This window comes from Lactuca serriola, chromosome 9 (genome assembly GCF_051521515.1).
Source record: "Lactuca serriola cultivar US96UC23 chromosome 9, Lser_US96UC23_V15, whole genome shotgun sequence".
Lineage (NCBI taxonomy): Eukaryota > Viridiplantae > Streptophyta > Magnoliopsida > Asterales > Asteraceae > Lactuca > Lactuca serriola.
Genome location: NC_136416.1, coordinates 118,704,463 through 118,715,965, shown reverse-complemented (window position 1 = coordinate 118,715,965; position 11,503 = coordinate 118,704,463). Strand labels below are relative to the sequence as shown.

The window sequence follows — 11,503 nt, the reverse complement described above, 5'->3', positions numbered from 1 at the left end:
TTCGACTTCCTCTAATCAAATGACTTGCTATTCTCCTCAAAATGAAATTTTAAATATAAGCTAAAACTTGAAACCAATTTTGAAATTATTCAATCATTCAATTAGACATAAATGTGTGCGTAAATTGGGGGATATTCATGGGATTCGTAATCAAAAGAGGGGAGATATTCATGGGATAAAATGGAGTCTATTAAAGGGCATAAATTTGAGTTTGATAGTTTCTGCTTTCAAAAAATTTCCAGAAATAATTCCTGAATATTAGGGATTGCACTATTATTATGAAATTCAAATTAAATACATAATTTTGGGAAGGGTTTAAATTTTGATTTTGATTTATGGAGAGGAAGTAACGTGGGTGAACATCATCGTCTGATTTTATGGCCTGATTTTTTGGATTTATAGGGTATGATGGTCAAATACAACAATTAGCAATTGGACAGAAAACCAGTGAGTAAAATGCCAGAAGATTGACATGTGGCAAGGTAGTAGTTTATAATCGCGACACGTGGCAGTTTTTAGGAGTGTTTTATTAAGTATGGAGATGATATATATATATATATATATATATATACACACACACACACACACACACACCTTAATAAATATTTAGCCTAAAATTCTGAATTTTAAGAGATGCAACCCTTAAAACATCACATACAACAACTTTATGCACTAAAAAGATTATGAATCTTATCCGGTCAAACAAGCAAACAAGAAAGTTTCAAACCTACGAGAGAATCAGTCCATGTATATCTTCCCGTCGTTTGACCCAGTTCCTTGAAATCCCCAATATTTCGGTGATTTTCTTAGGGTGGTGTTATGGACACTCCATTCTACACCTACTCTAATTACTACCTACTCTAATTATTAAGTATTGTTTTCCAAAAAAGTTATTTTTCTCTCTCCTAACCTTATTACTTCATCATTACACTTTCCAATCATTATATTAATTTTATTATTTTATCATTACAAACTATTAATTTTTTTTCAAACTTTATTATTATTTTGTTATATTCAATTAAATTTTTACTTACTTCATTATTTTTTAAATTTTCTCTTAAATGTTTTTACAAAATAAATGATTATAAATACCAGAATTTAGAAAAAAAATATTAAAAAGTAATATTTCTTGAAAAATATTTGTTTTTTTTTAAACTAAACTAAACAAAAAGTAATTTATTTTAATGACAAACGATGCAAAGGATTCATAGGAAACATCACCATAATATTAAATAAAAAACATATCATTTGTCATTTCATGTGCTTTAAAAAAATGGTTGTATTTTTAGAAGCCTAAAATTGTAATTTTAATAAATACATATATTAATAAAAATCTTATAAAAATAAATTGATGAGACATATTTGCAAAAAAAAATAATAAATAAATATAAAATAAAATAAAATCTGAATATATTGTTTCAAAAAGTAAATATTAATGTTTTATATTAAAATTATTATTAAATTTTATTCATATAATTTTTTTTATTCTTTTACATAAACAATAAATATATTTCTATTATATAATATAAAACTTTATTCTTATTAAAAAAAAAATTATGCTTACATATCGTTTTAATATAATAGAAAAATTATATTTTTATTGCAAATATAATATTTTATAACGATATTTGGAAACAAAATAAAATAGTAATATATGAGTTTAATCATTATTGCTGAAAAAATGTGAAAATAAAAGTTCGAATGTTTAAATATAGAAAAAGAAAGATATAAAAAATAAATATAACAAAAAGATGCAATGCAGTAAATAAATAAAATAGATAATATTTATTGGGACATGCCACAATTTGACCTGCCGTCAACTTTTTACAGAAAACCTAAAAAAGAAATAATAAAAACTAATTAATATAGGTCAAAATAGATTGGAGTTTTAGAGGTGGAGTGCAGAAATAAAAAGCCTTTTCTTATTAGGTCAATATTAGATTTTTGAATTTCAGTTTCGCAATACCGGCACCTATCTCTCCCATCTCATCTGCTTCCCTTATATGTAGCATCTCACCATCATTTTGCTTCCCATTCTCCGTAAACCCTAACCACACTCCAACACAGCTCAATTATGTCGCCTTAACATAAAGAGCCACCATGGTCAGCACACTCTCTCTCTCTCTCTCTCTCTCTCCGCCTTTGTGTGTGTGTGTGTTTATTTGTGTTCATGTGTGTATTCGCCCTAACCACCATTTACAGGCACTACCACTCGCCTTAAACGCCATCACTCCATCATCTTGTTTTTTTGATTTCCAGGTTTCTTGTCTTCCCATTTATTCTGGTTTTCCTTTGATTTTATGTAATAACGAGACTTTCTTGTAGATAAATGGAAGTCGAGGTTATGGATACATGGTTCTGTGAAGCATAAATAGTGGCGCTTACATCTCCAACGAAACCCCTGGTGGCCGATTAATCGGATGAACTTTTCATTTTTATTTTCCTCCTCTCACCTTGCTCTTGGATTTACAACAATTGGTTATGGTTTTTTGTGTTGACACTTACGATTTTTGGTTTTGCAGGATTACAAGTTCGATTGGGTTTTTTGTGAGCACTGGTAACCACATTTAAACTTTGTTTGTTGCACCCCTTCCCATATATCTCGACCTCATCCAATAGCTATTTGAATTCGTCCACAAACATGCATGTTACTCCATCTCCACTCAAAAGAGGTAAAACACTCATGTTGCACTCGCTCTCTCTCCCTGTGCCCATTAGTGGGATATACTAATTACTATTTTTCTGCTCTTTGTTGTTCATTAGGTTACTGAGAAGGGAGTGAAATTTTTATTTCTTCAAATAAGAGAAGGGTGTGTTTGACCCTTATTCTCTAATTACCCATTTGAACAATGTTTCTTTGTTTTACATTTACATATTTCTGATTTTGAGATGGAGAAGGATTCTGGATATATATTTTTTTATTTTGAATTTCTATTGATGTTTGTATTGACCCACCTCCACCATCAACGTTCATGTCTCCACCTTATGTTGATGCTAGCTGTTGCGAGACTAAAAGCATCTTATTCTACTTTTTGACTCTAAAATTTGATAAGATTTTGATATACTTCTTCATTTGGTTAGAATAGTCTAGATGTGATTTGGAAATAGAAAATGTTAGTGTTTGTTCTGAGCTAAAATTGCAAATAAAAATATCCTGATTTTATTTGGAAACTTTGGAGGTCATGTATGAAAGGAATAAGTTTGCTATGAACTCAACCATTATTATTTTTGATATGTTTCCTCTATCTAAAGTCTTGAAGTCAACAATCTCGCTAATTTCTTGAAGATGGATACCATTGGCAATCTTCTTACATGTTGTGTGAATTGGATGGTTTAAACCATGATGTTTGTCTCAAGAAATCTACACCAGCAAAGTGAGATCAGTAGCTTAATGTAGACTATCCCCTCTAATACGTCGATTAATGGCAGTTTCTAAAGGAGGTTCTTTATGAACCAAAGTTGCAGTGGGTCAAGCTTACTTATACGATGTTAGTCTTTCCTTTTAGGCATATCTCTTTAAGTATCTATTTGTTATTCCAACATGTTGCAAATCAAGGTCTTTGATTTGAGGATGATCTTTAGCATGAAAATGTTTATTAGTTCGTGTGAAAATACAATCTTGTAACATTAAAAATGAAAATAAGATTCCATACTTAGTATGGTTTCTTATTCTAGTTTAAGGCTAAAAATCACCTATGGATTTTATGGAGCATATTATGATTTATCTTCATATTCTCATGGAAGAAAGTAACTTTTTATACGAATTAAACAAAACCTCTTTAATAATGATAATATCAATTCATAACATATGTAATCATAATTTCACCTTTCATGTTTTGATTTCTTGACGCGGCTATAATAGCAATCAAAAGTTCACAACTGGCCTATTGAGTAAAAAGTATGTCTTCCATTCAACAATTCCAAAAGTAATAATATTCAATCAATGCTATTTTTTAAGGGACGAAAATAATTGATACAGATATTTTTGTTGCAATGTCAAACTAAATAAAAGTCATGTCTCATCAATTAAGTTAATTATTTCCACCTGAATTTCACTTATTGTTTTATACCAACAAAACTAAAATAATAAATCTCATCAATTTATTGATCAAGAACCGGTTTTGGTATACCAATATTAAAATAGTTAATGTTAATTGAAAATTGACAAATCAAGTAGATATCAATCTTAATAAGCATACTCTTATAAAATACAACAAAAAAAAATTGGTAAACATCTGTGACAAAAACATGAACCTTTCTTTCAATGTTTTTCATAGCAAAAGTAATAAAATAAATAAAAAATTAAACAGTATCTTAATCAAAGTCAAATTATTATTAACTTGCTCTTATTTTTAAATAAGTATTGTTACCGCTATTATTATCATTATTGTAGACAACCCCTTTTCCCCTCTCACTAAAAATTTCAAAAAGGCATAATCATTGATTTTCTGTCATCTACCGCTATGGGTGCCACTGCGAAATTTATGGCTATATTGTGGAAGGTAATTAGTTTTTATTTGTTGAAATGAAACTATTTCTCGTTTGTAGACACAAAACCATTCTTCATTTTCATTGAAAGCCTATTTGATGCATACAAAAAATAAAATAATCGGCTGAAGTACACTATATCTAGAACAATTCAAAAGTAATAGTGAAACCCGACAAACATTTCCAAGGCAGTGAAGTCTATACATTAAATGTGGTGTATAGAAAGTGTTACACGACTCATAATGCACAATCAATCATGTGTCCTTGTACATTTGTAAAAAGCTCAACTTTTCATTTGTAATTCTTATTGATTTCGTTTCTACTAGCATTACTCTTATTTATAATTGTTTAGATGTAGTAAACTATTTGCGCAAAAGACCTAATCGCCTCTAGAAACTAATTTCTAAGAAAAATTAAATACACCCGTCGCTTGGCGCGGGTAAACGGCTAATGTGTGTGTGTGTGTGTGTGTATATATATATATATATATATATATATATATGGGAAAAGTGAATATACCTTTAAGGGTATATAAGCTTAAGTACTCAAACTCACCATACTACGTCGTTTTGTATTATATAATACATTCTAATTGTCCAATGTTCTTATAATTTAACTTCTAACTTGATTTACTTCCATGATTTTTAGAAATTACACAATTATCTTCCTCTTACATAGTTTTCATTTTCAACTACAATATATATAGCCTAGCAGGTGTCAGCAAAAAGATGTGGTATAAGAGAAAGATAATAGTGAAATTTCAGAAATATTGAAAGTAAATCAAGTTAGAGTTGAAGTTTAAAAACATTATAATGAATATATCAAACAAAATGACGTATTATGGTGTGTTTATGTACCTAAACTTATATACTCTTAAGGGTATATTCAGTTTTCCCTATAAATAAATAAATAAATAAATATATATATATATATATATATATATATATATATATATATATATATGTTCAAGTGTTCAAAGTATTTATTGTGTGTGTGTGTGTGTGTATATATATATATATATATATATATATATATATATAGGTTCAAGTGTTCAAAGTATTTATTGTGTGATTATATGCATAAATGTCGGTTAATAAAAATTAAATAATTAAATAAATAAATAAGGGTAATTTAGTAATATGATTAATAACTTCCAAAAATAATCCATATAATCATGGTATTGACTTTTAACCTAATTTCTCCAGGTTTATATCTAAAGTCGTTCCCCTCTTTATCTAATTGACTTTTTCTAACCCTAAATTTATCCCCTTCATAAATCGGCCTCACACCCTTACCATCGGCCGACCATAGCAACTCCATATCTTCAATTCGACATCAACCCAACTTCACTTTCTTCATTTCCATTCACGATTTGCTTCTCTTTTTCTGTATTTGAATGGTCGCAACCACAATCATTCATATAGCGATTGATCGACTTGCTGGAATATTGGATCTCTCTCATAATCTCTAAATTTAGTAATCGCAGTACGTATTTGATCAGATTTCCTTAATTTGATTTTGTTACGATTCTACCGAATTAAACGTCTTTAAAAGGTTTGAATCAACAAAAAGAGCAGGAAGAAAATGTCAGGTGTGAGAAGAATTAATTAAGCTCGGATCACAGGGGATAGAGGCTTGACTAGGATGTATGATCATGTCTCAAGGCTATGGACTTCCCAAACCTGAAGAAGAGATTATCAAATCATCCACCACGCCATCAATTTTGGCGTCACTCATCTCGACTCCTTCAACGTCCACGGACCTCACACTGACGAAATCCGGAAAACCACCACCTGCGGCCATCCCTTTCCTTGTAGTTACTGGAAACAAGAAAATCAATGAAAGGAACTCGACCTAGGGCTAATTAAGATTGGATCCTTCATTAAAGGTACCTTAATTTCGATATTCCTTTGATTTCTTCCTTCTTTCTAATAAAAACCGCAACCACCACCACCGTAACTGTCACAACTAGGAATTCTGATGCTTGTAAAACCCTTAACAAAGATAACAATGTAGCTAAAACTTGAAAACGTGTATGGTTCTTATTCAATGACAACAAAATTCCATCAAATACTCTATACAACCATTCAAATAGTCAACAAAAGGTTAGAAACCCTAAAAATCCCGGTTCAAGTCCATTTTGGACTAGGATTTTTTTATTGGGCCTAATGGACCAATAATCTTCCAATTTGACTATGCTGGGCTAAGAACTCTTAAATGGGCCCTAATTGAACCCACTTTCATGAAACATAACCTTTTGGGCCTTATAAGCCTAAAATGGGCTAGTTTATCTAAATGGCCCTTATTGGGCCATAACAAATCTAATTAGCCCTAATGGGCCATAAAACTCATCCCTTGATGAATATTGGGCCGTGGATTACTCTAAAAGGCCCAATGGGCAAAAAACCATCAAATTGGACCCATATTATGGACTCAAGCATTAAAGGCCCAAATTCTTTCTCTTCTCCCTCTCTCTCAGCCCAAGTAGGAAACAAAAAAAAGATGTAAAATGGGGAGGGTTGACTTTGGGAGGTGCCACCTCCTTATTGCACACCATGTACCCATGCATGGACCAACATGCATCTATAATGGTCACCTCACCCTCTCTCTTTCTCTTCTCCTTCTTCTACTCTCGGCCAAGGATCACCAAACACACACACACACACACACGATGGGTATGCTTTGTTCGCAATCATCATCTATTCGTTATTAACTTCTTCACGATGGGTGCTAGGGTTTGATTTAAGGGATTGGGATTCTTTTTCGTAAAAGCACAAGGGCTTGAACATCACCAACTTCACTTCTGTTCATCACAATCCTATAAGATTTAAAAATCTTCATGTTTCTTTAGCCGTTCGTCACCTGCTCTACCACCTCTACTCCAAGGAACAACCGTTTCTTCCAAAAAAAATTGTATGTCAGAAGCCACTACTACAACCCCCATCACTACAAAAGGAACCAGCGGAGAAGGGAATCAAGGAAATCCTGCTTGCGATTTCGACGAGATGGAGCAAATCCATCTTTGTTCATGATAATGAACAAAGGATTGGAGGGTTCCAGATGGAAGATCGATTGCGACAGGGGAGAAAGACGTTTTTGTTGTTCAGATTTGTCGTTGTGTTCCAAGGTAAAAATGGTTGGTAGTTTTCAATTTTTTTTTCTATAATCTGATTTCATAAGGACCTGTTGAAATTACCGATGCAATTGCTTTTAGAGTGAATGAAGATGTCAACCTGTCACTTATTGAGTTTCAACTTATCCATGTTGAAGAGTGATAACCTATGCTTATGTGTTCCTGTATCAAATGGCAAATTGTAAATTTCTCTTGGCTTCGATTCTTTTGTCGGGGTTCTGATCCAAGTAGGACAACGTTTCGTGCGGAATTGAGCCTATGTCTGGTTCCAGTTCTGTTCAGTAATCAGAAGAGTGGGTAAAAATTTTCATTTGCTTTCTATATACCATCTGGTTGTGTCTGTAGTTGCATATTAGGTGTTTAGGGAAATACCTAACTGAAGCTATGCTTCATAATGACCCTTATTGATTGATTCTTTTTAACTTTTATCAGAAAGCTAATTAAAGCCATCGATGAGTATGAAGGTGAAGATCCTCTACAACCATGATGGCTTCAGGTTTAACAATAAATTTCTCAATTATTCATTTCTTTAGTGTATGTTTAAGTGAATTTGGTGATTTATTAACAAGTTTCTAGGTATCCAATATGCTTATCGCTCATTCTTTGAAACCATGACAGGATCCTAACTAATGGCAGGATATCAAGATAATGAAGTAATGACAACTCTACATTAAAGAGTACAAGGTAAAATCAATACAATGACTGAAAGGAAGTTGGGAAAAGGTTGGTTCTGTTAGGTTCATGTTGGTAGGAGGGCGACATATGTCATTCATAGAACATGCCCTGATGCAATTAAGGTATGTTATGTAACACAATTACACCCCTGATTGTTCTGGCAACCAGTTATGTCTCATTGTGCTGGTGTTTTTCATTCTTTTTATAGGTACAATTGAAGGTTGAAGATTGAAGTGGTAAAGATTGTAACTACAGTCTGCGGTTACGTGACTTTTACATTCTGCTGACTTTTTTCCTTGAGGATTTATATTTTTTTACCTTTACCATATGATGAAAACATTGAATTTTTATATAGTTTTGGACATTCTTGCACCAACTATTTGATACGTTTAGAAATCTTTAAGTCAATCGTAAGTCCCTTTCTTTTAATCCAAATTTTCATGCATTTTAATAAATTATTTTAATTATTTGATGGTTTGGTAATTTCCAGCTGCAGCTACAACAACCTCTTGTTTGTCAAAGTGAAAATAGCCATTCCAAGCATGGTAGCTATGAAAATTGCATTCATAAACAAGTTATTTCATTAATTGGTTCATTTTTTTAAATGAAATGAGTAGTTTTAATGATTCTTATGATCATAAATTTTAACTTATTTGATTATGGTTGTCTACATATCTTGCTGGTGCGGCTGCTAGCCAGACATGCAAAGAAGAAGTAGATACAAGGTTGGTATTTGTTGGCAAGGTAACTAGTAAAATAATCTTTTATTCAATTTCTTATTTTGACACTTATCCTTGAATATTTTTTGTTATATCTTCAGAATTTCGTTATGCCGTTATGATTTCGGGCTTTATTGTATTATATGTTTATCATTTCAAGACAGTTTTCTCTTTGTGTCTAGGTATAATTTGTTACAACTGTCATAGTGATGAGAAATTAGAATTTCAATAACACATTTCAAATAAAAAATACATGTTCCATTTCAACTTTCAAAGGTATGCTTTATCATAACATCTTATTATTATTTTTTTTCCAATTAGAACATTGTATATTCATTTTCTTTTCTTATTGAAGATTGAACTTTTGAAACTATTCCCAACTAACTTGCCATTTTTTTCATCACGTCACAAAAGAGAAAACAAAAGTATAGTTGTTGTCTGAAGTGTCTTCTGCTGTTTTGACCATTTTACCCCTGCTTGGTAAAAACCCTATTAAAAGAAGGTCAGCAATGGAAAATATAAAGGTTGTGGATCAAATTTTCCATAACTCAAGCAAGTTCACTTTTGCTAACTTAGGACACGTTTGCTGGTGCACTTGAGAGTATATTGCCTCTTCTCTTTCTTGCCCAATTTTACATTGCTATTGTTGGTTCTCCTGAAGCAGTTGTTGCTAATGGGTCCGTGTTGGAAGAAAAGGTAGATTTGCAAATTCCTCAGGGAAAACTCCTTTCAAGTTCATTTTTAAGTTATTATTTTTTTTATGCGGCAATAAGCACGAACGATTTTATACTTAAATATTTATAAAATAAAGAAATTAGAGAATTAGAAGAGATATGTAATGTGGGTTTTGCATTGAAACGGTATTTTTTTTTCTTAAAGCAATTAAAATATTATTCGGCTACTCAGTATTCAAATACACTATTTGTTAAATTTTCAAAAGGTTGTTTGAAGGCATAATCAAGTTGATGTCGGTTGTTGGTTTTGTATATTTGATTCCAGGCCTACTCAAATGTCTATAAAGGGTGTATTAGATCCTTTCTTGAAGTTGTTATGTCACCGCATGGTTACCAAATTGTTTGTGGAAGTTAATTTATTGTTCAGGTAAGCAAAGCTTCTGATCCAATGTCTTACAAGTTTGAATTTCTAATTTATATTGTTAAATTGATTTAGTAATTGTAGTCAAGAACTCTATGTTCAAAGAAGAAAAATATCGTATATACAGTAATTGAAGGATTAGAAGAGTTGAAAGTTAATGTTTGTAAAAACATTATCTTCAACATGATGACTTTAAAGAAATTGTTACTGATCTAAGAAACTCATAGAAGAACAAATGTTGATTTATTTACCACTTTGTTGACTTATTATGGTGTATTTGAACTTTTTTACTTGACTTTTTATTAAAACAGGAGAACAATAGATACATTAAAGAAGCGGCTATATGGTTCAACATCTTTTATTATTATTTTCTCTAACTAGAATACTGGTAATTCATTATTTTTCCGATTTGTAGTCCTTTTTGTCTTTTTTGGTCCCTCTACTTCTGTTGGTTATTTGTGGCATTATAGGTTCCTATGTTTTCGTTTAATTGTCATCTTATTAGTTTTGCTTACAGATTCATTGATGCTTTTTTATTTCTTATTTATTTATTTATTTATTTATAGATCAGTTAAAGAGGGAAAGAATGAGCAACTCAAACTATAAACATTTTCAAAGAACAAACAACGGAAAAAATTGTCGCATCCGTTCCCCGCAACGCGGGTTCCCCATTTAGTTATGTTTATATACATAAAAGCAACAACAGTATCAACAAAACCTATGTGTTCATTTTAGACATGAAATAGCACTCGAAAAACTATATATATATATATATATATATATATATATATATATATATATATAAGCGTTCAACCAAGAACATTTCTTATTATAAGAACATTTGAGAACAAAAATTCTTCTAATTTACAAGGTGGTACTTTTGTAATTAAATCAAAAACTATAAAATAATATTCACATAAATAAAAAAATAGTTAAAAACAATGAAAAAACCCACTAACCTACACCACTCACCACCCACCCAACACTACCACCCACCAACCACCCATCACCACCACCTACAACCTATCAAACACCAACCACCACTACTAACCATCCATCACCACAACCAACAACCCACTACCACCACCCGCCACCACCCATCACCAGGACCTACCTACACCACCTATCACCACCACCTGCCACCACCACCCCACCCACCAAAACCACCACCATCACCCACCACCAACAATAACAACCCACAATCATCACTACCACCCCACAACACCAACCACCACCCACCACCATTACCAACACCCGCCACTACCACCAACCACCACCCACCACCATCCATCACTACCACTCACCTCCACCACCCATTACCCGCCAAAACCACAACCACCACCACTACCTACCATAATCACTACCATCTACCACCATCAACCCCCACACACAC

The 11,503-nt window shown here is 32.0% G+C and overlaps 2 long non-coding RNA genes across 5 annotated transcripts; both read left to right on the top strand.

Annotated features, from left to right (window-relative positions):
* The first annotated feature begins 1,915 nt into the window (after positions 1-1,915).
* Positions 1,916-2,934, top strand: LOC145076990 (uncharacterized). Its single transcript, XR_013692901.1, has 4 exons — positions 1,916-2,103; positions 2,203-2,259; positions 2,326-2,672; positions 2,764-2,934. It is a non-coding gene; the product is annotated as an uncharacterized LOC145076990 (long non-coding RNA).
* Positions 2,935-7,168: 4,234 nt separating this feature from the next.
* Positions 7,169-10,850, top strand: LOC145073020 (uncharacterized). Of its 4 annotated transcripts, XR_013691210.1 has the most exons (6): positions 7,169-8,117; positions 8,240-8,418; positions 8,505-8,706; positions 8,787-9,711; positions 10,015-10,116; positions 10,422-10,849. It is a non-coding gene; the product is annotated as an uncharacterized LOC145073020 (long non-coding RNA). The 4 variants fall into 4 exon arrangements; XR_013691209.1 differs by having other exon boundaries at positions 8,787-9,291; positions 9,430-10,850; XR_013691208.1 differs by having other exon boundaries at positions 10,015-10,850.
* Positions 10,851-11,503: the final 653 nt, after the last annotated feature.